The sequence below is a fragment of the Nyctibius grandis genome, chromosome 5, assembly GCF_013368605.1.
Source record: "Nyctibius grandis isolate bNycGra1 chromosome 5, bNycGra1.pri, whole genome shotgun sequence".
Lineage (NCBI taxonomy): Eukaryota > Metazoa > Chordata > Aves > Nyctibiiformes > Nyctibiidae > Nyctibius > Nyctibius grandis.
The window spans coordinates 79,997,900-80,024,370 of NC_090662.1; the positions used below are offsets into that span (position 1 = coordinate 79,997,900).

Sequence of the window (26,471 nt, forward strand, 5' to 3'; positions counted from 1 at the left end):
AAGCATCTGTAGTGAAGGAGGAGAATGTATCCCGCGTTTAAAATATTTACCCAGGAGACCGTACTGATTCCTTTTGTACCGAAAGCACTTTTTAAGTGTAGATTACTGACTGGATTGCGTAAATGTGTATCGCGGTTCCAGTCTTAATAACATACTAAATATCATAAACATCCATTAGCTATTTAAATGTGCAAGCTTTTAGAAATCAGAAATTAGATTATTTACTAGGCTTTTAGCTGGAATAAGCTTTAATTAAGGTTATATTCTATTAATATGCAATAACCATATTACTATTGCTTAACAGCTCGACAGTTGTGAAACAAGCAGCCAGACTTGTGCAGTCGTTGATCTTCCATCTTTCCAGTAGCCAGCTGGCTTGGTCAGAGGTCTCCATGGTCACATGCAGCATTTCTGTCACAAAATGTTTTCATTTGCAAAACAAAAGCACCTTTCCGTTTATTTAAAGCCCAGATACGGAGAGTCTCATAACAATTCTGTGGAAGCAGATGAGCAGATCCAAGTCAGCACAGACTCATTCAGAAGTTTAGGAAACGGACTATACCAGCAAAACTTGGCAGCGCCTTCGCCACCTCCTCCAACTACTGGTGAAACGCAGGAAGTGGGCTGACCCCACGCTCAAATATTTGCTGTGGTTTCTCTTGCTGATCTGATGATAGAGATTTTTAACAGACAAATGTGCCTCGTTTTTGCTGGGTCATCATGAAAGACTTTCCTGACAAAGTCGATATAATAAGTAAAATAAGAGCCTTCCCATTGAGGTTATTTGAATGGGAACTGCAGAGACCAAGCATCATAGCCAGCATTTTATAAGCTGAAATAGCATACGTGTGGTTCTGTTTTTGTGCAACTACTGAAGTTTTACTGAACCAACATGTACTAAATGAAAATTATTTTAATATTATACTCTTCTTAAAAGAACAAAAGTGACCAGACCGTTGCAAGACAGCAAGTTTTATGAACAGAGGTCACTAACAGACGTATAGAAAACCATTCAAGTGTAATTTAAGACTTTTTGCGTATAATTTTGTGCATGCTGAATCCTGCCCATTTGTGCCTGGTCAAAATAAGTCAAAGCCAAAAGTCCCATGTGATAATGAACAGGAGATGATTACATCTGATTTATTGAAGTTAATACGTGGGTTACATGCATACACAGTATGCAAATTATTGTTAAAAGAGCAGTTCTCTCTCACCAAATCAACCTGCTTAAAAAAAAAAACAACCACCAAGCAAACTGGTGAAACAGAGGAGAAAAATGTGAGATTTATCCGTCCTGAACTTTCATTATGAAGCTCTGTCCCAGCATAGCAGTCTTGTTACGGAAATGTCTGTGCTACTTTGCTTTGTTGTTGGTTTTAGGGCAGTTTTTAGATGCACGTCTCTCTGCTGGATTAGAGCAAAGCTCTGAGACGAAAGATGATAAATGAAAATGTTTTAAGATAAATCATATGAGGCTCATCTGCCTCATTTTAATATTATAGGTTTTGGATGGAACCAGAATGCAGGTTACAGGTTTACACAAGTCTCACGTTCCACCAAACTATTTAGACATTGGGTATATATTTTTTTAAAATCTAAGATGAGATTTTATTTCCCAACAAAATAAGCGAGTAATGTTGTTACTTACATTCAATTTTCATTAGAGATGTTTACCATGCCATCTCATCAATGTAAGGTATGGACTCTGTCATTCAGATCATTTCTATCCATATTTGAAAGTGACTTTGCTCATTACTCTTTACTTACTAGTGAAATAATCCATTATTTGTCAGAGTGTCGAGATCAAACATTCCAGAAGCCTGTACGTCTCTTTCTGTGTCAAAAAGACTAAGAACAGTTATGTATAAGATGATGGCGCTTTAAACTTATCAATTATCCCTTCTTAACCCAAAATGTTTAGAATTTCTTCAATAACCAATATTCTTTTTATGCTGGTGCTGTCATCGTCGCTATGGATAGCTGTTTTATTGGCAGCAATGTTGAGAATTGTGGAATTAACATTTTTTTAATGTGACAGTTCTCCCCCCCCTTATTACTGTCAGTCTGTTTCATTTCTCCATTTTAATAAAAAAGTTCTTTAAAGAAAAACTATTAGCAGTGAGCAAGCACCTTTCTTACAGTAATGCAGGATGCACACAGTAACAGTGAACTGAAAACAGCACACACTCCCCCCCCTCTTTTTCCATGGGGAAGCCCACACTTGAGCCTTCTGCAGGATATGAAGGAACCATAGGGGAAAGTATCAACTTGAAAACGCTTTATGGGGGTAAGCAATTACTCTTAAAACTCCACTGTGCTGTTCTTTTCCAAATCCCCCCTACCTTCTTATCTGTATCATTTCTTTCTCCGGTGTAAGATTCCTTTTCTATACATTTATTTTTGTACTGGACACTGTATTACCAGATTCAGCAGGATTTAGCAGATTTATTTATGGTTTTATTGTCTCTGAGAACTGCTAAAATATCAGTTAGACTTAGTATAATAAAATCACACAATTTTAGAAAAGAAATCACTGCTCGGTATCTTGAACTAGGGAGAAGTTTTGGTATTCTGTTACCATGTTTCTTTGCTCCTTCCTTTGATGCACATGGTACTTGCCATGATGTGTCACTGAAGGGATAACAGTTTCCTCCCATATGTAAGTTTTTTTCCTATTATCCTTGGTAATAGATGCACTCAATTTAATTAATTCTTAATTTAATTGCTTAATGCAGTTTAATTTATCAATCCCTCTATTTCTATTGAAATACTATTTTTACTGAAATACTATTTCTACTAATACTCTTTGAATGTTTCCCATTTCAAAGAAAGAGTTTCTTTTCTTATCCAGGCTTCTCACTTCTTCCGACTTTTGCTCTGTTAGCTCAATGAAGTCTTTGTTACCCCTTTTCCCCCAATCTTGGTTTCACATTTGGTGTTTTATCTATCTCACTGAGATTCTCTTCCCGAGAGACATCTTTAAAAATCTCTCCCCGTCATCACCACCACAACTGTGATTCATACCTTATTCATTAGTTGACTATTGCAACATCTTTTACAGCCTCCATTCTTCCCCCTCTCCAGCTAAAGCTTTTACTGTCCCTCTCAAGTCTCTTCACTATTTACGTCAACTCCGTACCCATCTCTGACGTGTGCTTCCAATTCCCAGCCCTTCTTTCCCGTAATACCCTGTGCTCTCCCTACTGTCCCTTAATAATCATGCAGCAAATCGGCCCTTTCCCTGAAGAGCTTGTATATTAGCAAGACGTATTAGAACAAAAAAGCAAGAAAGAATGTATGGTGGAATGTGTTTCTTGATGCAATTATTAGCAACTTCTGCTTGGTTTTCTTTAAAATGTGTCCTCCTGTATACTTCTGTAGCATGTATGTATTCCTTTGCATGCCTAGATTAGTTTACACTGTAACTGGTAAATTCTCCCAGCATACTTTGACCAACACTTATTTATCCTTTTCTGGCTTTAGTTGTAGCTTTAATCTAAGCTTCAGTAGTTTCTGCGCCTTTGCTCATGTTTTATGCAGATTTTAAGAAGGAATTACCATGTAAACGTCAGCTTGCCATGATCTCATCTCTTTGTAAATAACTCAGGCCAACTGCAGAAATTAAAACTGAAGTTGGAACTTATGTTTGCCTCCATACTAAATATGTACAATTCAGACCAAGTTCTTCATGCACCAAAGGTGTAAGCACGTTTATTTAGCAAGCAGCTGCAGTGATTTTAAAAGCTGTGTTAGTGCTAGAGCACCCAAGGAGAGTCAGTGTGAATCATGTGCATGTATATTTGCTTTGGTGCAAAGTCCGGTGGCTTTTGAAGGTGAGTTTAAAGTAAGCTGTTTTGTTTTTTGTTTAAGTGAGGCAATTAAAGGGAAAGCACAGGTTGCGTGCTGCTTGCAGAGTGATAGCACGTGGCGAGCAGGTAGGATACGCACCACACAGCACCGGTGCTTTGTATCCAGTCCAGTGCATTTTCCAGAGCTCATTGAATCACAGTTTTGCAGACCTCCAAGATCCTTAATGCAAGCACTTTCTTCCCCTGTTTGCTTGTACTGCTGCAAACGCAGTTTTAGAAAGCCTCTAGTACATTTTTTTCCTCCCTGGAGAAAAGGCAAGTATTTGTCTCGTACTATAAAGTAAAAATTTTGAGTTTGGGTTCTAGTGTGTGTAAATCTGAGACTTACTCAAAGCAATTAGCTGAGTAACTATTCAGCTTGAATTGTTTTCCTACCCTGTTTCCAGGCCATGACTAACACTCACTGTGCTACACCCAGTCTTTTCCAGCATTCGCAACTGATACACTAGGCATATGCTTGAACTGCCTTCTATGAAGAACAATCATATATTTAATTTCTGGGCTCTTTGCTCAATCACTGCGTATCTGCAAGTCAGATTTTTAAACAAAAGCTGCACACCTACAGCTGGGCTCATGCTTTTCAGGTACCAGTTTTTCCTTCACACTTTGTCTGTCCATGTGCTCATTCAAGTATTTCTCCCTGTTCTTTACACTGGTCAGCTTTGTTGCGTTAGTATGAACTGCTTATAACTAAGTCCTAGCTAGATTTTTTTAAAAGCAAGACTGTACTTCAAGAATTGTTTAAAGTGTTTGATAAAACAATTTGCAAGCAAGACATTAAATAACACAGAAAGTAAACAGAAGAGGGAGGTTGGATGAGATTTGAACACACATGCAGATTTACTGGGCTATTAGACATATTAACAAGTTTGCTAGAAATTGAGGGAAGGCTCATCTCAGGCCGGTAGCAGAACGGCTACAGTTTTCTGATCCTGTGGCCTCAGAAACATCCTGACACCCAGTTCCAACTTTTTTTTGTCCTTGTGTAATACTGCACCACCCTTCAATTTTCCCAACTCCAGCTCTTTGCAGGGCTGTGCAGTGAACCAGATCAGGGGACCTGTTCCGCTGAAAACTAATAAAAAAGAGCAGCAGGAAATAAAAATGATTTCCTGATCTAATTCATGGAACACCTCCCATGTCCTGGAGAGGTGGTGTGCTGCAATGGAGGAGCGCTGGCTGAATTCCTTCCATCTGCATTACCTTGGAAATCAGCCTGGCATCAAACCACAGTTGAGCCTGGCCAAAGAAACAGAGAAGATGACTGTAGCGAGTTATCTGAGGGATAAGGAAAGGGACGAAAGGGCTCGCTTTAGGTAGAAGGCGGCTATAAGGAAAATCCTGGAAAAGAAGGTGATTTTCTACGGGATCATGAGGAGCCAAGCCAGAAGATGTCTGTATGACTGGAGCACGGGCAAGTCCCGGTTGTTTGGACATGAGGAATGTAAGCAGCAGCAGGAGTCGTAACATTGAAAGGCTTCTGAGCTTGGGGAACTGGGAAAGGACGTCATTTCAGCAACACAAAAGCATCAGCTGCTAACACTGTATTTATCCAAACCATAAAGAACACTTTTAAATAAGAAGAGATTGTGGAGCTGTGTTTAGCTGGAAGATCTGTGTGGGAGAGGGGTGGATACCTTTGGACTTTGTTAATAATTAAGTGGAGGAGTGTGTTAAAGCCTATGGAATGGATAGCATGGTAGTAAAAATACTGTGACTCACTGAAATTGGAGGTTAGCAAACAGGCAGAAGTAAACAAAATCGCACATGACAGATCCTTGTGCAGCTAAACCTGTCCCTCTTTAGTGAAACCATGCCTGAAATGCTTCATTCACTTCTGAAAATCTCATGGAAATCATTTGATACTGAACTTGCAAGAAATAAAAATTGTTGCGTTCAGTGCTGGATGCAAATTCAGCATGTTTTCCAAAGCTTTCCTATAATAACTGCAATATTCAGCATTTTTTCCAAACATTTTTTTTCTCATAATAATCCCTGAGCTGATGTCTTGCCAGTTAAAAAAAAAATACACAAAGAAACCTTTTCTCAGCTCATTTCACTCACCCCCAAATGCAGTGAGAGCCAGAATAAAAATCTGGATATATGGTTTAAAAAAGGCAACAGCAAGGACTTCTATGAGCAGCAGACCTTTGAAGTCTGCTTTTTTGCATACTAGTGTCACCAGATGTTTAGTTTTTAATTGAGCTGTTTTAAAGGGCTTCCCCCATTTTTTAAAATTATTATTAATTTTGCATATATTAATTCCCTTCCTTTCTCCCTTTTTACCTCCTGTTTATGGCTTGAGGTAACACACAGCCTGCTGCTATATTTAGCTCTAGAAACTGGCAGACGAAATTCGTAACGGTTGAACGTAAAGCAGCAAATACCCAAGAGCTGGTCTCCTGCCAGCTGCCTACCTCTCAGAGTTTGCATACACTTCTTGTCTGGGGTCCCTGCTTCGACAGCCATAGCTGGGAAACACGGATGACAGGACCAAGTGGATCACCGATGCCGTTCCACAAGAAGCATCATTCAAGAGTGTTTAATTAGAGCTATATCATAGAGTTTCGCATCCGTTTTGAGACATGCTACCTGATTCCAGTTTCTTTGATTACCTAATTCATCTGTGCGTAACTCTGCAAATATTTGATAAAGAACACAAAATATTTGCTGTTTATCCTGGCGCTCAGCATTACAAATGTTTGTTTAATGTCCAGACTGGTGACTGAAAAAATGTGGTGAAGGCAAGGCACTGTTATGTTATTATGGAGTAAATGAGCCTAGATTAACCAAAGGTGTGAGTGTGCTGACATCACCTAATTACCTGGTAGTAGAATTACAAGTGTCGTCTCTCCACTTCAGATTTTACAGTTAGATTAACTATTACATATTATTGTGCTCTAAGACAAGTGCTTCGGTGTAAGTAAAAACAAACTCAAGCCTTTTTTTTTGACCCAGTAAAGCTCTAATTACAACAGAAATTAAAAATGCATCTTTTTTTTCTTATAAAGGGTAATGCCATAGCCTAATTTTAAGACTGGAAACTGAGTCAGGAAGAGATCCTCAAACCGAAGTGTCGCAGGCTACAGAACTGTATGATGTGGTGTTCTGGTTGGGATAGTGTCGATGTAGCTGCTCAGCATTGCTGAAAACAGAAAATCCCATTCCCTTGTCCTACCCCTTCCTTCAGGCACGTGCTCCACTGTTTACCTTCTTTGGGCTTTGGTGTTTTTCAAACCCCTTAGTGAATCAAAATTTGACTCACTAACCTGCCAAAAAGACTGGATAGTTTTCTGTAGGTTAGTGAGTTGAGTTGCGTTGAGTTGACCCAGCTAGGAGCCACCAAACACCAGAGCAGGCACAAGGGCAAGGAGAGGACCTCAGAAGAGGGCAGAAGGAAGCGAGATCTTCCCCCTTGCAGCTATAAGGTGTTACGTCAGTTCAGTTGTTTGTTAAACGACACCTTGGAAGAAGGTGATAAAGGCCACTCGCTTTGGATATTCCATTTCTTTTGCAAACTTTTTTTATTTTTTTAATTAGCCAACTCTTCATTGACTGCTATCAACGTAACTATACTGGAATTCTTGCTCCTTTTTACCTGAGTATTCAGTTCTTTGGGGCAAAATCTTATCACTTCACTTGGCTTTCTAGAGTGCTCTTCACCTATACATAGCTAAAGATCCTAAGACAGTTTAGCAACTTTAATTTGCTCTCAGAGAAGAGACAAAGACTTGAATCATTCATTATCCCACTATCCATCGCATGAACTATATACCAGAAAATATGTATTATTAAGTAAATAAAGGTGAACTATACATTTAAAAAATTGGAGTGGAATACTGGAATCAAAATGTACTTAATCCAAATCCAATTATTCTCTGATTAAATATAAAATATTAATACAAAGCTGATTTTTTGTAAACTCTGTGATTCCTAGAAGAGGCCAGTTGGAACAACTAACACTTTTTCATTATTTTTTCTGTTTCTAGCTCTTAAATTGTTTTTTTCACTCCAGAAACAGAAACTTTACAGCTGGTATATATATTACACTAATGATGCTTTGATATAAAATATACTTACAGATGTTAAATTAATCTGGTCAGATTTTAGTTACCTTTGAGACCTAGCTACAGTGTTTTCTTCTGGAAGGTATTCACATTTTATTTGACCCTGTGGTTCATGAAAGTCAGGCTGTCTTTGGGTAAATTATGGTTGATTTCATGTTTTTCTCAGATAACCACTCGTGCCCATAAATTTTAAAGATGTGTATTGTACTAATGGAGAATGTACTTTGCAATCAGTTTTAGATTTGCTTGCTAATCTGGTGGCCCTGCTTTTCTCTTCTGTAAACAATGTTAAATAGCGTCCAACAGGCACGAATCCAGCAAGGCTGTTCGCTAAACAGCCTCCAGGTAGAGTTACTCTGTAGCGAAGGGACAAACCCTTCATTAAAAGAGAAGTTTGATAATACAAATGTATGACAATCTATACTGAATGCTATACATCTGTGTGCAGCTTTCTGAATTTGGATAGATGAACTGGATACCATTCCAGCGAGAAACAACAAGCTGTACCCAGAGCAGCCTATACCTGATACGAGGTTTCTGATAAGGTCCTGGATACCAAAAAGATTATCGAGCAAATGTGTTTCATACAGTAGTCTGCTATTTTATATTGTTTTTCCATTCCTGATCACAAGTAATCACAGGGCTCATAAAAATTAGGTAATTCAATTTAAAGGCTTTGTTGCTCCAGCAGAACTAAAACTTATTTTTAAAAAAATATTCGTGTGCCTTAGGAAAAAAAACCCTCCACCTTTATTTGCTGGATTAATCACTTGGAGCAATGTGCTAAGAACACTGAGCTGTTCTTTTTGTGGAACACCAGGATCAAGCCTTCGTTCTTGGCAGTCACGTCCTTCATGCCATGCATACTGTAACCCACCGTTGTTATTTTTTATTCATCATGGGAGAGCAGAGTGCTTTATAGCAAATAAAGGGATAGCTCCTCCCAGAGGAGCTTATGCTACAGCAGGAGATAACACCCAGGAAGAGCAGAGGAACACAAGGGTCATAATAAAGGTTGCAATGAAAGTTTGACGTGGCACATATGTTTTGTTAACGCTGCTTTGGACTTAGCATGCTTCATCGATTTTTAAGGGGGGTATTCAGATTGAGGCTGAGCAGTGGGAAGCTGGTATAAAAACAAAGCAAAATGAATGTACTGCTGAGACCTACCCGATGCAAAAACATCATGGAGGGATGAAACAGAGACCTTCAAATTGTACTTTCTTAACAGTGAAGAACTTTGAGTGGAGCCTGCAGGCAGGATGGCTGTTGACACTCCTGCCCTTTAGTCTCTGTTAGTACCATGCAACCTGTCCACCCCATACCCTTGTGCACTTGGGCAAAATGACTGGGTTTTATCTCATTTTTAAGGGGTTCTGTGAGATAAAAGTGTTGTGATTATTTTTGCTTTGCCACATTCACCAGTGTAAAAGAGGGACAAAACCAGAAAGTTATTTTAAAAAAACCCCAACAAATAGCAAAGTTACATTCTCGTCTTCCGTATCATTATCAAAAAGTACCAGTGGTCAACACAGCAAAACTACACCCTATAAGGCAGCTGATGGGAGGTCAGTTCTCATGCAGACCACATAACAAAGTTATAATCCCTGTCTCAGGGGTAACATATATGGATGCATTTATTTCTTTTATATACTCAGCTGTTATTGACATGCCTCCAAAAAACTGTGCCAGAACTTATAGAGAGATGAAGGCAGAAGCAGAGAACACATTGCTTTATACTAACCTTTCTAGCATTAAATGGATTTTAAAAGCTTTGCTTTTCAAAAAAAAAAAAAAAAGAATAACTATCTGCAGTGGCTTAGCTTTACGAAGCACAATAATCTAGTGTTAACAAAGTTATTCTTCCTGTTTGCCAGCATGCACAGAAACCTTGCACTGCTCACACTCAGAAGTGTATCATCAGTGTGTGGTCATCATCATAAAATTGTTTTTAAGAATTCAGCCCTGCAGAAAACAGCAGGGCTCACCGAGAACACTGACAGGTTGTACTCAGGAGTTGTTCAAGCCATTCCTCTAAATATTAGTCAAAGCTAATTTAGCTACTGCAGGTTTTACAAGGACTGTATGTATGGAATAATTAAAAAAAAAAAACAAAAAAACTTTTGTGTTAACTTCAGGCAAAACCATTCTCGGATGCCACAAGAGACGATGCAAACTGAAGCCTGAATGGGTCTGTAAAGACATCTTTTTCAGCCCTACAGCACGAATGGAAATTACTTCTACAGCACCCCAAAAGAAACTGTGTTGTAATGTACTGCTGTAAGCACGTTGCCATACTCTCCAAAGCATCTAGCATCTGCACAAAACAGGAGCTATGAATACTCTCTTATTTAGGCTATATAGCTTCTCTTTGCCTGCTATTCACTAGGCTTTACCTTCTGCTGCTTTTCAGAAACTCACAACTTTTAGGGATGCCTCTTTCCAGTTGAATTTGTTATGCTTATCTATCACATGGACTGGGTTTAACTGCGGTGTAACAGCTACAGTTCTTTCATAGTCTTGTATGTATTATTACTAGCTTCCTTGTCCTGGCACCATAAATAAGGTGGCTTTTTGCCAAATTCATAGTACAGAAAGAAAAGTGACTTTTCTCTTCTTAACTGGTTTCACACTTGGATACAGAGAAGATGTTGGCACTGTTAAGAAATTAATTGAAAAGTTGTCCACAAGGATAAACGTCTCTTGCTATAAGTTCAGGATATACCAAGGTGCACGTGAAGCTGGGAAAATTTACTATTTAAAAAAAACCCAGTAAAACCCAAGCACAGTATATATTGTAGAGATGTCAGGCCTGATGACAAATCAGTGGGAGTTTGATGTAACAGGTGATATTTTAGAATGACTTTTTGACATTCAACATATTTACATGACGTTTCCAACAAAACATTGTAGTCTCTCTTCTGAGAGCATTCTCAGAAGCAGACAAAGCTTTATGGCACAGACAGCAGAATCTAAGCAATGTAGCCATCAAAACCACTAAAGTAAACCCTAAATCCAGTTTTAGCAAACCATAAAGTAGTATTGTACAGTACTCTGTGAATAGTTTCGTATTACCAGCGGCTGGTTTAAAATAGTAACAGGACAATTGTGCCATCCTCTAAAATAATGATTCTATCATAACAAAAATATTTGCATGAAGTAAACGGACATTGAGTAACCGTGGACTTTTGTACTGGTGATTACATTGCATCAAGCCATGTTAAAAACAAGGTGAGGAGACTAGAAAAAACCTGGACATAAAATGACTCGCACCCTTTTTCTATTCTGCTGCTTATAAGAATATCCATTTGTTCTTTGAACAAGGACAAAAAGATTTACTTCTACTACCAAAAATCCCCCTGCCAAAACCTAACCCCTCACAAAATCGAAATAAACTTGTAGCACCACAGTTCTTCCTCATTCCTAGTCCATTTGACTCCTACTCAAAGCTTTGTGATTTTTATTCTTTCTTCTGAAACTATCAAATATACTTTTGTAGCAGAGAAAGCAACAATCTCTCTCTGATAGTCTGCAGTTTTTCATATTGGGCCAGATCCTGAAAGATGTTATGAGCCTACGATGCACTTCCCTGAATCATAACCCCTAGAAGAAAAATTGAGCGTACCTGTCTCTTGGAAAGAGGGGAGACTAATGTGCCCCAACATAAAGAATTTTAGGATACGGTCTGCACATATTTAGATCCTGAATTTAATGTCTTGATTCAGTTTCTGCAATTTAAAAACCCCTCTTGCATTCCTTTTCTTCCCTCTGCGCTCTTGGGAACTGTAACTCCAGGAAATTACCATCTCCAGGTGGCTTCTGCTTTTTTTTTTGTTGTTGTTTTTGGTTTTTTTTGTTTTTTTTTTTTAAATGAAAAAGGCTGCATTGCTTTTGACTATTCAGTTGCCAATTTTTACGTAATTTGTGAGGACTTGAATTCTTTGAATCTAATATCCCTCTGGCAATTTTGGTTTAAGTCAGACTGTGGGGTCTATGTTGCTAGGTCCACACCATCTCACTGTTCACCTACCAGAACTCAGTCTAAATGCAAGGGACAGGAGTATCCGTCACCAAATGAGAAGCGTATTCATCTACTTCGGGCTGGTAAAAATTACTGTAAAAAAGCTGCTGTACACAATCCAAAAAGTACAAATCCCACATCTAACAATTACTTTTATCACCATTGCTAATGTACAAACTTCCTCTAGCTCCTCTATTATTTTTGGTAGAGCAATAACTCAAATCAATGAACGTTCATTTGCGTGTTGGGAAATTTCACCTTTGTACATAGCACATTACAACATCCCCCCCGCCTCCCCAATTTTACCAAGTGGCAGTTCCAGGAAGACTGATAAAAAACTTAATAGTTTACGTTAGTTTGGTTTTTTGAGGATATCAAACTGAGACAGGCACAAATTACACAGACACGGGCTTTCAATGGAAATCAAGCTCTACAAATTTCTTACACAAAATTCTAACTAAATTTTAAGTGTTCTGATTTCTAAAGGGTGTCAATCACATCTGTATTTATATCTGTGTATAAAGAAATAAGAAAGAGAAGAATTTTAGGCAGCTTGCAGTGATGTTGTTTTCAAACTGTACAGCACTAATGGTTATTAATGTCATTAAAGAGAGTGACATCTGACCTCTAGTGGCAGCTGTCTCAGGAACAACTGCAAAGCGTACATGATGTGGAAGAAGTGAGGGATTTGGGAAGGGGAAGAAAAAGCGGTTCTAGAGTAAGCTGGAATTGTGAAGTGGAACCTGAACTTTCATTAGTTGCTTTGTTAGTTTTTGTTTCATAATCTTTTCTATTGAGATCCCAGTTCAGAATCCAGGATATTTTTGTTTCTAAAACTTTTATTCTTGACTCTTCAGAGTTTATTACTCTGTTTAAGAAATGTGTACGTGTTCTTCCAAAAAGAAGTTTTCCAAAAGAAATACAGCAATATTCTAACAGGTTTTATATCTTCATATAGGAAATTTTTGGTAAGTTTGTCGCTTTGGTTGTTTCCCCTCTGTGCACACACGGTTATTCAACAAGCACATTTGGACCCTCATTAGACTTCATTCCTTCTCCTCAGCTGACACAAAACATTTCCCCAGTGAAAATACAGACTTCACTATCAGCACTCTATACATCAAAGCTTTCATTCCTATTGGGCTAAAAATACAGAAGCTATTCCATAAACAAAGGTCATAACCTTTCTAATCAAGTGGTTAATCCAAATATTAAATCCCCTCCATGAGAAACAACAGTCTTGTTTTTAACCCCCGTAGGATTAAATTTAAAAGCGCTAGTTTACGCAAACTTTATCCTAAGCCAAAAACATTATCTGTAAGCTGAGGTTAAACCTAATTCTCATTACAGCTTTGTGAAGCCTTCAGACCATTGAGACAGTCTTTTTAACATGATGGTGACAAATCTGCAGGAGCGCTGGAGCAATATCAATTTCAAAGGGCCCTTATTTTTTGAGTTGGAGTTAGAATAACTTATGCTTATTTCCTGAAGCCAGAATGAAAATGAAATTATGTACGAATCAAATCATTTTGTACATTAAAAACAAGTCATTACAGCTATATGAAGATACTATTTCTGTAAAAACAGCCATGATAGCAATATTTTAGTCCGTTTAAATGATCAGATTAATTGGGACATAATAGGGGTAAATTTACGTTTTCCTTATGGCTGACAAGCGCTGATTTGAGAAGGGCATAGACCCAAGTACTAAATTGTTTAATTTTAATGTTTCTCATTAAAAAATGTGAAATTATCATAGTTATATTTAAACATCCTTTAATGTTTGAGCCATTTATATGTTTTCTATTTAATGGAAAACTTTCTGTAATATTTTTCATCTAGAAGCCTCTGAGAATCAGACTTTTCCTCTGTCTGTTGAGACTACTTCAAAATCTCCTTCCTTATCTTCAAGGTGCTTTGGCACGAGCCCAAGATACCCAATGGTTTGTCCTGCACAAGATGTCAAAGTGAATTAACAAAAAAAGATATGAATTTAAAGTGAATATAACTTGAGTATATGTAATTTCTCTACGGCCACTCATTTAGGAGTCAGCTGGCCATAATTACCTTAACTTAATTCATGCTCAAAGTAAATTCACAATTCATCAGCTACTTTGCTCTGACTTGCCTTGTGGAAATACAGCGTGCCCTCAAGGTGCCTTTGTATGAGGTAACTTAATTTTTTTTTAGGGAAAAAAAAAGCTGTATATGGAAGCGTAGGCTGATTGATAGCAGGTGCAGAAGTGATTGTCTTTCAATGGTGCTACGTGTAGAAAGAAGGTCAGCATGTATCATCTGTTCAGTTGAAGTTTCTCTACCGTCTTGTGACCATAATGGCACTTTTCTATGCTATAAGGTCTATTTTGAACTGGAGAAAGCCAAACAGTATTTTTGGTGTTTCCATAGCAGGGAATCTGCAGGCAGCAGATTAGTACTGAGTACCTGGTCTACCATCAATTCATATTTTAACCTTGTAGGAGTGTAGAGAAGCCTTAACCATTTCTGAATGAAACCATCCAAAAGCAGTTACATACTTTAAATTTACACCGTTACCTAGCTTGGTTTAACTTTGCTGAGTATCTCGGCATTAATTTTCCCCTAAATGATTTCCTATGTTTCTTTATTCATTGGATTTAATGCTGTTTTCTGTTAGCATAAAAAAAGCAAAGCAATAAGGAATATGGAGAAATACCCCTACTTGCAGTATCTCCTTTAAATTTAATCAGCATCGTCAGGCAGTCTCTGACATTATTATCCAGCTATGAAAACATCCCCAGCCCTATTCATTCAGCCTTTTCTGCTCATTTTTCCAGGCACAGAAAGTTTGCGCCGTAGCATGCCTTGTCAGATTTGGAGCCCTTCCAGTACCTGATGAGCATATTAACAGTGCTCCCATTCATAGACGAGAGCCTGCCAGTTCTATCTAATTTTAGTTGAGTTGCTATTTATAGTTAGATTGCTGCGTTTTTCTCTCGTGAAAGCCTTGCAACTGCTAGGCGTGGAGGGAATATATTTTTTTGTGCTGTTTTAGTTGGCACACAAGAAGCTCATGGTTGTAATTTACCTAAGTCCAAAATACTCTGCAGTCCTCCCGAAGTAACAGCAATGCTCTGCATGATGATTTACACCAAAAATATTGTGATACAGTTGGCTATTTGTTTCTCAGTCCACCAAGAAGCTTACTGTGTCAATAGTATAGGCGACCCAGGAGTCAGATGATAGTACGAAATCATAGGCTTTGCTAAATATTACTATATGCAGAAAGGTTTCAAGGTCTAAAGGATTTGGAAGAGGGGAAGAATTTTGTGTTGGATCTCTCTATGCTGTAACACCCGTAATACAGGTCAATTGAACTGAATTCTTTCTGCCCTGTTTCACTGTATAAGAAAGAGCGTATTAATAACAGTAGTAATAATACCTACCTCTTCACCACAGTATTTTGTGAGAATTTATTCACTAACTTTGCAAGTAGTGTTAAATGCCAAGAAGTGTTATGGGGAAGAGATTCTCCACTGTAGACTTGGTGGTCAAATTTACATATATAGGTTGTTACAACTTAGGCATTTCATTAATGTACCGAGCATTTATGCTCCACTATGTATATATGTACATATATGTGTGTGTGTGTGTGTATATATATATAAGGGAACTTGAGAGACAGCTGAGAGGAAATCAACATTACAGTTCATTCTCTCTTGCAGCAAAACATGCATATGAAAAGTGAGCACTTTGAAACTATTTCATTTAGAAATACAGTGTTCAAATCATATATAGCATAGTGCTGCAAAGTTGTATAAAAATCCTTGGGCAAACACAAATTGGCCTCTTCCAGTTAAAAAGACACTTCATTAGTTTTAGTAATTGATAATTTGTTCCCAGTTTTGTTGACATGACAGGATGGTGGTTGAAAAATTAAATTTATTTTTTGTAAGTTGAAACTGGGGTTCATCTCATCTTGGAATTTCAAAATCAATTCTGACCTCGGTAGAGGGAGGTTCAAGTGACAGAGTTTCAGTCCAGATTGGAGCATTTTGGGTTCAAAGTTGATAGTGGCTTGCAGGGGTTGTTTAGTGTCTTTCTGATGTCATATCTTGCTTACATAGAACACATATTCTGATCATCCCTCATTTTTGCTCCAATAGCCATGAAGACTTAGAGGTTGGAACAGATACAACTACGACAGTCACAAAAAGTCAGAAAATAAACTTCGTACTCATCAATCTTAATTGCATTCTAATTCCTAGATAATACGTGTATCACAACAAGAAAGGGGCATTGAACCAGCAGAGATTTTGTTTCAGATGAAATTCCTATTCAGCCTGGCTGGGATTATGCCGAGGCGGAGTTGAACTGGAACTGAACCAGAAAAGTAGTTGAAGAAAGAAATAATGGCGTAATTCTGTGGCTAGCATCGTTCACAGGACAAAAAATAATTTTTTCTCAATTTGTAGCTGACTGCTCCACATGATAAAGTCCATATGTGCCAATCCAGAGGTCATGGGCTGGCAGAGGACTGTCATTCCTCTAACTTTCAGAGGCAGAAATGTGCTTTAGCTGCATGGTTGTATCAGTAAAACTATACACCTCCCTCCCTCCTCCTCCAGCTGAACACAGATGTTCCGGAAAAATGACTGGTTTAGATGTTATTGCAGATACAAGCTGCAGTGTTGCTTAATGAGAACTACAGGTAAAGCTGTAACACAGCTTTAAAACGGTCCTAGATTAACAAATATTTATATTAGTTTGAACACAATTTATGGTGGATGAGGATGTTCCTTGTGTGTTACCAGCAGGATAACATTGAGAAACCCTTGCAGCTGCAGGTGTATTTGGGTCTTTTTCTTTAGGGGATGTAGAAGGAGAGGTGACGCAGCATGCAGAGGTGTCAGCACTGGCTGAGAGCTGGGAGTCCAGAGGGTTTCAAGCTCTCGTGTCACTGGCAGACCCAAACCTCTGCGTGGGAGGTAAAGCACATACATGTGTGCTCGGCCAGCCTGTGGTTGGCATCATACCTATGTCTCACTGAAGTCCTCAAAATCTTAAATGGGGCTAAGAGGTAAGCAGCCCTTCTGCTGGGTGCCCACACCACAGGTTTCCCCTTGTGTGGTCTTGGCAAAACAGCCATCCCCTCACGCCTCAGTCAGACCATGGCTACGGCTTCTCTGGCAGAAACCCACCCCTCCTCGCAGTCCACGCTCTTCTGGAGGCTGACTCCTGGGCACATACATTGCTTTTTCCCCCTCTGCCTCACTGCAATATATTACTAACCCTGTTCTATAATCACAAATCAAGATTTTTTTTTAACAGACTTATTTCCTAATGCTTCGATCTAGTCACTTCTGAGAACCTCCTTCAAGCATAGCTTTTCACAAAAAAACCCACCACAATTTGAGATATTCGTTCTTGCTTCACAGGCTGTCAAATCTCGCCTCTTGCACCACACCAAGATATCTTGTTTGCTTATCTTGTGTTGCTTTGTTGTATCTATTAAGCAAATTAATTACACTGTCCTTGTTTGCATTACTGTATTTTACGTGTCTTTGCAGCCTTCCCAGAAAAAGCTGTCACATTATTGCGGCTCCCACAAATTGTACTTTCTTCCATGTTTTCTTGCAACCCATGGAGACATTATGCAATTTTTCAACGCTAGATTCAGGCCCAATGTGATTTCTCTTCATAAATGCCTCTAATGAAACCTAATACATCATCTCCTGTTGCTCTACACCCTATAAGAGAGAGTAAGAAAATTGTACGTGGTGACCAGCCACAAAAGCTTCTCCTGCCACCACCTGGTGGGTTGGGGCTGGGTTTTGCAAGCACGGAAACGCAGTGTCTCCATCCTTCTTGGATTTTATCTGGCTTCAGTACTCCTACTCATCCCAGGCATTTAGAGCATTGATGAGCTTAATTACAGTGACTTTATGGAACGATTTTGAAAAAATCATCCAATGTAAAATTGGTGACGTTTTTCATACACCTGCGGTGCTTGAACTACTGAGTTTTCCTTTATGGAGAAAATCTGGCTGATAGTGAGGCAGGGATTATAACTTCAGGGAAGGTTTTTGACCTATGTGCTGAAGTAAGACATTTTCCTCTACAGCTAATATTTGCCTTTCCTAGTTATTTTAAGGCAAAGCAATCACTTTCAACCTTCCTATCCCTCCTCCACCTCTTTATGTTTTAGGTTTATTCTAGTTTATTGTTCCCAAAGCAGGGGCAGCAGAATCACTCTATAGAGTCTTGACTGATGCTGTGTCTCTAGAAAATGTAGACTTTTACAGTAATAACCTTCCACTCTCTCTTATGGCACTCATTTTTGGGTCTATAAACACTAGCATCTTTATCCAAAGTAAAAGAAAATTTGAAATACTGGAAGTACCCATGGTTCCATATCAAGGAATCTTGACAGCTTTTAATTTCTCGTCAATCTTTTAATTTCCTTTTGCAAGTTCCTTGTTGCTGCAGTTTCTCTCTGCTGGTGTGAGCCAAAAGTTTTTTGCTCTTCCATAGTTCTTCGGACATTTTCTGATCAGTGGCAGCCAGCTAGCTGGTGGCTTTATCTATCCATCTTGTTTTTCTGAACTGGCAACATTGCATCTGGGCTTCCTAATTTGCCCAGACACTGTGTAGCTGCCCCAAAAGGTTTTATCATCTCCCCAGTTCTATGCCACCTGTAAGCTCATTTTGGGAAGCTACCTGCTGTTACTTTAAATATTTTTAGTAAACATCCAGCTCTTACTTAAGATTTTGGTCTTTTTGATTTTTGTGAGACTGTCAGAGTTTATTCTCTTTAGCCCCAGCAGTTAATCAGCTTTCAAAATCTTGCATGTTATTTCCATTGGGAAGACTAACTGATAAAGGTACAACTTGTACTTATATTTTTTAATATATAATCCTATTTATTTACAAAGAATGTACTCGAAGTGCTGTTTTCCCAAAAACACCTCTCTGCTTGCATTTCTACTTCTGGCTTTTATCTTGGACACACTCACTTCACCAAAACAAGGACCTGGCTCCCACATCTGCTTTCAGAGTCAGGAGGTCTATTTTTGAGGCTTCAGCTCACAACCTACCCCAGTATTGCCATACTGATTTGCAGCTGTCATGGTTGCATCTACTACTTCAGCTTTCAATACACAAAATGGATGAAAGGAGCTGTGATGTCTACAAGTTTCAGTGAGGTTTGCGGCCTCCTAAGGACCAAGGACACGCTACTTGTAGGAGCTACCCAACCTCAAGCATAAGATTTTATCACCACTCTAGAACATGATGTGTACTAAACAAATGACCACAGAGAGTTAAAAGATGAGACAAAAATTGACCGTAATGCTTACAAGGTATTCGGTATCTCGCTACAGTGCAGAGCATTGCTAAACATCCCAAAAACAAGGTGGTCAGTTCAGCAGTCTATGTTCTGGACGAGTTATTTGGAAATCAGGGATTTTTGTTCTCCCTGTGCAGTGTTTCTGATTCCAGTCTGCACATGAAGTTCACCTAACAGGCACATCAAACGTCACTCTGCAGCCCCTTCCTTGTCAGTGTCGAAGCTTGTCTTTTTCATCTTGCCCACTCTCTCTTCATGAAAGCGCATTGTCTTTTAGACAGGGAGAACATCAATTCTGTAACATTTTTCCCAACCAAACTCATTATGCATTTTTCCCATGAGCATCTAACTGCAGCTTTTAAGATTTCATGCTGTGTAATTCATTTGTGAATAAACTCTTCCCCTGAAAAGTTAAAATTAAACCAAGCAGCTTACTGCTTACATCAAAGCCAGTACAAATAGGCCTCCACCAGGGACTGAAGGAAGCAGCTCTGCAACTCAGGTCTTGGGGGGAAAGTAGCACAAAGTTGAAACAGAAATATTTAGAAGTGCCAAAAGGGAAAGTAAGTCCTCTTTCAAAGAGCAGCTTTATATTAAGTCAGTAACACTTGCTGCAAAAGAGCTGAAACTTTGTATAAAGGCACTATTGTACATGGAAAACATGTCAAATAAGTACCAAGTGAGGAAGGAAGATGTTAAGACAGATGCGTATTGGGGGTTGGTAAGCCATAAGTAAAGTTTCAATGCTTTTCTTTATAATTTCTACTGCTTCATTATGGATTTTCTTAAATAAAATTTCCTAATATTTTAGGTGTCTCAGTTTCTGCCTTTTGCCAGGGAGCTTCACGTGCATCTCCCAGAATCTCAGATGAGTCTAGCAGCTGAAGCTCTAACCCAGATTCCCCGTGTTTGGAAGTTGAAGTCCTCATTTTATATTTCTGATGCATCTAGAGATAAAATACTTGCCCATCCCTGCTGTGATCACTGATGCCCCAGTCCGATCTTTCTCCAGCCTCTCTTCAGATCAAGTTTATTTCAGCTTGATGTGTTATATCAATTCAGTATTTCATTTTTCATCCTTGCCATCTTTAATACACATACTGACAATTTCGACAGTGTTGAAACATTATCTTTCTCAGCAGCTTCTGTGTTTCTCTCCAAGTCCTCTCTGCCAGTTCCCCCGTACTTACTTCAATCTTCAGTGGACATTTACACCTGCAAGTCAATAACAGTGCTTCTAAAAATCTCTTTTCCCCTGACTCTTTTTTCCATGACTCCCTCTTGCACATTCGGGACTTAAAAGCTTCAACAGCTGCTGAATATTGAATTGCAGGAGATCCTTCTGGCTCTTGCTTGGCTTGCAGAATCTCACACACACAAGAGTTCAGATATTGTTGGAGACAAACTCTCAGTTTGAAGACCAATTCAAATGGAGTTATTTTAGGCTAATGATGTCCTGTTCTGCATGAGGAATTTGCATTTTGAAAACTCAAATCGGATTGATCAGGCTCAGCTTCAGACTCTCTCCAGCATCAGATTTCTGTCTCCTGACTAAGCCAACTTCTTTCACTACAGGTTCGTTTTGCCATCCTGCAGCTCAACTAATTATTTTTCCAACCTGATCATGTTGCTTGTATACAATCTATTACATTTTCATCACCTGTTGAGTCATTCCCTACATCCTCCCTCCTGCTTCTTTTTTTCCATTTTCAGGATTCCCTCCTCCTTTAGGAGAAAATGGACAAGTATCATCTTTTGGCTTTCAACCTTATCTTGGCTTGCAGTACTTTTAGCCCACTAAAAACTTGATTTAGCATCCGGCTGGACACATTTCAGGGCATTAATTACAAACACCAATCCAATAGTGCATATCCAGACCTTATTCTGCTTTTCAGGAACTCCTGTCATGTAGTTAGTCTATGTTAGATAATGTAAACTTAAAAATCAATCAATCAGTAAATAAAATACTTTAGTACATTTACTCTATTGTTCAATCAGAAGGAATGTAAGAGACAAGCAGAATTTTCTCCCAAGAATTTCCATTAAATTTTGTATTTTACAGCATATTACTATGCTTTGAATATTGGGATTTCTTATTATATAATCTGAACTCATTTCCCCCTGCTTTACTCTCCATATCACCCTGCTCATGGCAGGACAACTGCCATGAATAAGATGAAATAGACAAAATAAGTAAGATGAAAAAGCCAAAATTTGCTTTAAGGCCTATGTTTTGATGAAATAACTGGTATTCAGGTTTTTTTGTTTTGCTTTGGTTTGGGTCTTTTTTGAGGTCTCGTCTTTGTATTTGTATCTTGCAACAGGAGTGAGTTAATCTGTGGTTCTGAACTTGTTTTGGTACAGAAAGAAATTCATTCTGTATTTCCAAGCTGAGTTTTAGATGTTTTAAGCTGAAGTCTTTTATTCTTTTATTCCACACATTTGGAAATTTACTATTCCATATGAAAACAACCTTGAAGCACAGGTAAAGATAGATATTTTAACTGCAGACTGTCACTTCGGTTGCTTTCATTTGTGTGATCACTACTGCAGTAAACAGAGCTTCAGTTAATGAACAGATATTCTAGTGGGTTTGTGTTGTAGTGTGTTTTTTTGTTTTTGTTTTAAAAGCCTCCCCTTAATACAAAATGCAGTTGCCTCTTTTGGTTTAACAATAGCTGGTTAGGATATCCCTAATTCAATAATCTTCTGGAGGTCTCCTAATACATCTATGAATGCAAGACTTATCTTTATTGATCTAATCAGGTACATATTGGCAACAGATACATAACTGTGTTTCCTCAAGAATGCAAGAAAAGTTTTGGCTATGAAGACTCCATAGTTCACTCTTGTTTAGCAATGCATCAATAGAGTGCATAACAGCCAAAACACCGTATGGATGTAAATCAACAAAGACCACTATAAATAAAATGAGATTAATAGATTAATTTTTGCTCAAAGATATAAGGCATTGTGATTTGGTCCCCAATATACATGGCCTCTAATTTTTGAGAGCTAGTTAGAACTGTTATTTCATATTGTGTCAGAAGCTGTTTTGCCTCTTGAATATTGCTTTAATATATTTTATGCCAGAACTCATTAATGTCACATATACTTTTTACATATTTTTATTTTCTGAGGAAAAAGGATTTTTATTTTCTGAGAAAGCAAAAACAACTAACTCTTGTATTATTCCCAAGTCCCATGACAGTTGTCAACCTCCTCCTTTTCCAGGTTCAGAAAAATCAGCATCAAAATATTGTTGGTTCAAAGTCACACAAACTGCCAGTGTCTGCATGAACATACTAATTAGACCAGTCAATGTATATGTAACTCTACTCAGGACTTGTTAGGCTATGCATGGAGTTTAATGTCCACTTTTGGGCCCCCAGCTCAAGACACTGAAAAACTGGAGAGGGTCCATTGGAGAGCCACCAAGATGATTAGAGGGTTGGAGAACCTGGCATATGAAGAAAGGCTAAAGGAAGTGGATTTGTTCAGCCTAGAGAAGAAAAGGGTCCGGATGGATCTAGTCAGTTTCTCTAAGACCCTAAGAAGGTAGTTGTAGAGAAGATGGAGATACTGTCTTCAAAAGGATTCCCGGTGGCAAAACAAGAAGCTGTGGGCACAAGTTGCTTTCGGGGAAATTCCTTCTGGATATAAGAAAAAATTAATTATTCAGCCAGAGAACAATTGAGTATTGCAATAGGCTTCCCAGAGAAGCAGTGGGACCATTTTTGATGGAAATATTCAAGACTTTGCTTGCCAATGCCCTCGATAACCTAATCTAAGGTGCTGCTTTCAACAGCAATTTGGACCAGATGATCTCCAGAGTTACCATCTAACCCAGACTTTTCTGTGAATCAACTATGGAGCTTACAGCATCATGTCCAGCAAACAGCTAAAGTGCATGGGGGTACAGAGGGAGAAAGGGCGAGTTCAGGCTGAAGTCTGTAATGCTAGGATAGACTTAGGACACAATCAACAAGAAATTGCATTTCATTAAATGTTTATAGAACAGCTTGTCTAATGTTGCTAATGTGAGCAGAGCTTGTCTGGTGCTAAAACATCAGCGAGACATTTCCTCAAAGTTGCCAAGCTTACTTAAAGCCAAAACACGATCTATTGCACTAGTGCTGTCATACCCATTAACTGCCAAATGCAGTTCCTTCTCAAAGCTCAGAGATGCCTGGCTGTTTAGAGCACAGGAAAATGTTGCCGAGTCTCTTAAATTAGGCAAATAACTCAACAGCTGATAGGCTAGGCATGTAAGGCAATGGGAGATCAATGCATTTAGTTAACAGAAAGTCTTTTTGTAGTGTGTGCACAGACACTCGCTGGATAGTATTAGTTGAGAGGCTTCTTAAGTGAAATTGAAGTCTAAATCATCCAGTGTCTCCAGGAAGAGGCCTATATATATTTCAGATGCATGAGTGAGAGATTGCATCAGCAGATTTATATATATCAGTTTACTTTAATTAAACTTTTTGCTTGGCTCTGGAGTCTGCAGCATTTATTGCAGCTAGGGAGTTGTGGTTTATTACAGCCCCTGGTTGAGATTAAGTACTCTATAGAGCCAGAAGAGCGTTTAGAGGCCTTCGTTATTGATTCATGGGTATGTTCTGCTTGTAGCTATGAAGTAGAAAACTAAAGCTGTATTTAAGAGTTTTTGGTTTTTTCCACATATAAAAGCTGGATCTAGATTTGCCACCAAAAGAAGAATGAACATTTTCAAAGTTTAGAACTGATCAGTAATTTCTGGTATTACTTTATCAGGAGTACGGTCTATATTTGAGTCTTCGATTGCGTAGGAAACAAGAGGCTGTGTTCACCTGAAACTGTTAAGCGTAAAGCAACAGCAAGTGCAAAAGGTTCAGTCCCTCATCTACTGTTTGACAGTTAACCAGTATCTGACAGTTGTTACAACTTATCCTAGCCATGCCAAATAAAACTTCAGGTTTTGTGCCCTTAGACTTACAGTAAGTCTTGGTATTTAAGCATAGAGTATTATGTTTTACAGATAAAGACATCATGTGCCCCTTTCTATGGCAGTGCAGTATTTTGACCTTTCTTTAAATATGCATAACACAGCCCAGCAAGAAGTGCAATACAGTTTAAGCTATGACATTATACTTCCATTCTACCGTAAAATCCGAGTTATGTGTCCCACTGGAATGGTTATAATTGAGTGCACAAATTAAGTGCAAGAACAAGAGGCTCCTGACAGAAAGAACAGAATCTGAGGAACATCTTCATGACTCTTGCGTAGGCCAAGTACATTATATTATAAAGGCAGTAAAACATAATGCAAAAATTACTAACTTTCACCCCTAGCAAAGTCTGCTATCAACTCGAGACTGCTTTCAGTTGGAAGTCTACCCCTGGCCAAAGTGGGGGACACACACAAATCCAGCAGCTTTGAGATTTATCTTCACCATGTTTATCTCCACAATTTTCTTTTCAAGCCAAGTCACTTCTGCAGAGCAAGCACATCAAAGAGAAAACCACCTAAATGAAAGCAAGCTTAGTACTGTGGCAGCTTCTTGCTGAAACTCTTCCAAGCCAGTGCTCCTACTGTAAGAAAAACCTTTCACAACTTTTAAACTTAAGTGAAAAAGTCCCTTCATAAAATTAGACTCCGTCCTTCCAAGAATCCATCCTTAGCTGAGACAGGAGTGCTACATCTGCTGTGGTCATCCACATACGTCTATCACTCTTAGTGCTCTTTGAGCTGCCAAGGGCACCATGGTACACTCAACAGAAAAGATCTCCACTGTTTAACCATAATAGCTTGGGAAAAAGCATCCCTTTTTGATCATTTTGAATCTGCCATTCCTTAGGTCTCTTACTGCATCAGGCAGGATGCAGTTGCTCCCTGCTCACCTTCTCCACATCATCAATAATCAAAGACTAAGCTGAGGACAACCACTTAGCAAATACGTAGCATCTTCTGATGAGGTAAGTCATCAAAACAACATTGGGAAAAAAAAAAGGAGGTAGCATGTTCATATTGTACGAGGTCTTGCCATATGTCGTGAGTGGTATAGCATATTCAAAATACACAAGGATTGATTTAGATGTTACTCTTAAACACATACTGTAGTGTTAATATTTCAAAAAGAGATTGTTTTTCATGTCATCATAAACAGTACATACTGTGAGGAAATAAGCATGAGAAATTCAGTAATCAGTTGGCAAATAGACAGCTGGGAACACATGGATCCCGAGGTTAGTGGGAAGGCACCCATCTCCCTTTCCAGCAAAGTTACATCACTCACCCTTCTTTGGATGCCATTTTGGAGGAGACCATGTATCTCAGAAGATCCACAGCTGTGACCTTCTAGGGCAAAGCCCCAGGCGTTGAGGCACTACACCTGGGGAAGAAATGGCAGTGGTGGTGGGTAACTGAGCAGTGTAACAAACCTCAGACAATTATTTCCAATAACCGCTATACTTGTCTTTAAAGATATTTCATGTTGAAAACTAAAGAGGTGCTGCTAACTTTAGAAACTTGAGTCACCTCTACATTCAGGTAAACAAATTTGTCTGCAGAAGACCCCAGGGAGGCAGTTTTGTGTTGACCATCAGTTCTGATGTCTATCTTACATCTCATGAGAGTCCAAACTTCCAAAGAGAAGGTGCTTCAGGTGTGGACTAGTGGCCAGTGAAATTACCAAAGACTAATCCAAGGCACGACTTGCTTTAACTTTCCTTGCTTTAGAAAGGGCTTACAGCGTGACCAGCGCCAAGCAGCTGGAGAATTGGAGGGTATGTTGCTCTGCAAGCTTAGAAGAGCAGATGGACTATTATTTGGACTGTTGGATGCCTTTCAAAAAAAAAGAAACCCCCCCCAAAAAAACACCAAAAAAAACATGCCATGGGAGCCTTGCTATAGCCCTAGGCTGTAACCAGAAGGGAGACAAATCGCTTTCCTTAGATAGAGAAATAATGATAATAAATCTGAGCGAAAAGGAGCACACCAGAGCTTGCCTGATTGATGAAGGGAATGATACTGTAGCTGGAGGGGATTACGGAACTCACCTAGGAGGGAAAAAGCTCCTGTTCCTGGCTTCTGTTTCAAGACCAGGGCCTCAGCAGTAGGTGTTGGCTCAGGAGTCATTTGTTGGCTGTAATTACAGCTTTCCTCCCTCTTGCCAGCTGTTTCGCTTTGCATCTTGATGTAGAATGTT

At 38.8% G+C, this 26,471-nt stretch overlaps 1 long non-coding RNA gene across 1 annotated transcript; it reads right to left on the bottom strand.

Annotated features, from left to right (window-relative positions):
* Positions 1 to 393: 393 nt before the first annotated feature.
* LOC137664443 (uncharacterized) lies at positions 394 to 26,395 on the bottom strand. The gene is made up of 4 exons (XR_011048313.1): positions 26,323 to 26,395; positions 25,560 to 25,655; positions 1,768 to 1,848; positions 394 to 494 (listed from the first exon to the last, which is right to left on the bottom strand). It is a non-coding gene; the product is annotated as an uncharacterized lncRNA (long non-coding RNA).
* Positions 26,396 to 26,471: the final 76 nt, after the last annotated feature.